This window comes from Sinocyclocheilus grahami, unplaced genomic scaffold (assembly GCF_001515645.1).
Source record: "Sinocyclocheilus grahami isolate Dianchi unplaced genomic scaffold, SAMN03320097.WGS_v1.1 scaffold4243.1, whole genome shotgun sequence".
Classification (NCBI taxonomy): Eukaryota; Metazoa; Chordata; class Actinopteri; order Cypriniformes; family Cyprinidae; genus Sinocyclocheilus; species Sinocyclocheilus grahami.
In genome coordinates, this window is record NW_015509218.1 from 13,176 (window position 1) to 14,867 (window position 1,692).

Sequence of the window (1,692 nt, forward strand, 5' to 3'; positions counted from 1 at the left end):
GCTCTTGGTGCATAAAGAAGATTTGTAAAGTTGCAAAGAAAGTCTCAAATCCAAAGAGATATTCTTTATAAAAGTTAAACCGCGCCTACCTAAAAAGGCTCGTTCTAACACGCCCCCACATGTCTACGTCACGATGTGGCGCGATGCAACGCAATGCGTAAAAAGATAGTATAAGTCATTATAATCTGTAATGATGTCCCCACTGGATGCAACAAATGCCTCGTTTATAATGGGTTTTAATGTTTTTGTCTCGTCGCTCCGGCCGGACAGGGCATCACAGTATGTGAGGGGCATAACATGTCCGTCACACGCTTGAGGTATTCAGCCAATCACAATGCACTGGATAGCTGGCCAATCAGAGCACACCTCGCTTTTCAGAACGATGAGCTTTGTAAAAATGTACGCGTTTCAAAAAGGCGGAGCATAGAGGAGAAACAATAATGTACAGTATGTGGAAAATAATGTGTTTTTTGAAACTTAAACCGCATAAACATTTCATTACACCAAATACACCAAATAATGTTCTTTTTAGCAGCATCATATGACCCCTTTAATCTCTTTAATTATGTTTTGGATGTGAATTATGATTCTCTCCCCATCCAATCAGAGGAAATATAATTTTGACAAACCAGTCATTGTTCTTGTTGAATACGAATACATTTCAAAAAATTTTTTAAATAAAAGTCAATTTAGTATAAAATCTATCAGTTTCCCACAGTGTAATTATAGTTAAATAAAACAAACTATAAGAAAACCGTTTTGTTACTTGAAACAAATCTTAACTAAAATAAAATAAAAACTTTTACTTCAGCTTTATGATGTACTTATGATGTGTGTACTAAAATAATTAAAACTAAAACTAAAAAATGAATAAAAATGACATGTACATATTTAACAAAACAAAAAAAAATGCTAAAAATGACCAAAACGCACAACAAAATTACTAAAAATAAAAACAATTTCAAAATATGAGCAAATACTACAGTAGCATCTCAATGACACTAAAATAGCACTAAATCAGTATAATAAAAAAAATGTTTGTCTTTATTTTTATTGGTGCTTGAACACCAATTCAGAATATTAGAATGATTTCTAAAGGATCATGTGACAACGAATACTGGATTAATGATGCTGAAAATTCGGCTTTGCCATCACAAGAATAAATCACAATTTAAAATATATTGAAATGGAAAATACTTGCTTTAATTGTAATAACATTTCACAATATTGCCGTTTTTACTGTATTTTTAATCAAATAAATGCAGCCTTGGTCAGCATAAGAGACTTTAAAAAAAAAAATTAAAAAAAAACTATGAACAGAGTATAATAATATAACAATATAGTACTTGTAAAAGATGTATAACCTGAATGCACTGTAAGTCGCTTTGGATAAAAGGGTATGCTAAACGCATAACTTATTATTATTATTATTATTATAGTAAAATGCAAACATTTAATTACCAGTGTTGGGGGTGATTCATTACAAGTAACGCAAGTTACGTAATCAGATTACATTTACATCCCAAGTAACTAGTAAAGTAGCACATTACTTTTAAATTTACAACAAAATATCAGAGTTACTTTTTCAAATAAGTAATGCACGTTACTTTGTTTTCCCATTTATTCACTCACACCTGTCCTGTCACCGTGTTGAGGGAAACTGGGAGTGAGGTGAGGCTTATTCATTTCACT

At 31.5% G+C, this 1,692-nt stretch overlaps 1 protein-coding gene across 1 annotated transcript in view; it reads right to left on the minus strand.

Moving 5' to 3' along the window:
• The window catches only part of LOC107576730 (E3 ubiquitin-protein ligase UBR1-like), a 3,922-nt gene that overhangs the window by 900 nt on the left and 1,330 nt on the right, over positions 1-1,692 (minus strand). The gene's annotated exons all lie outside the window — the stretch shown is intronic.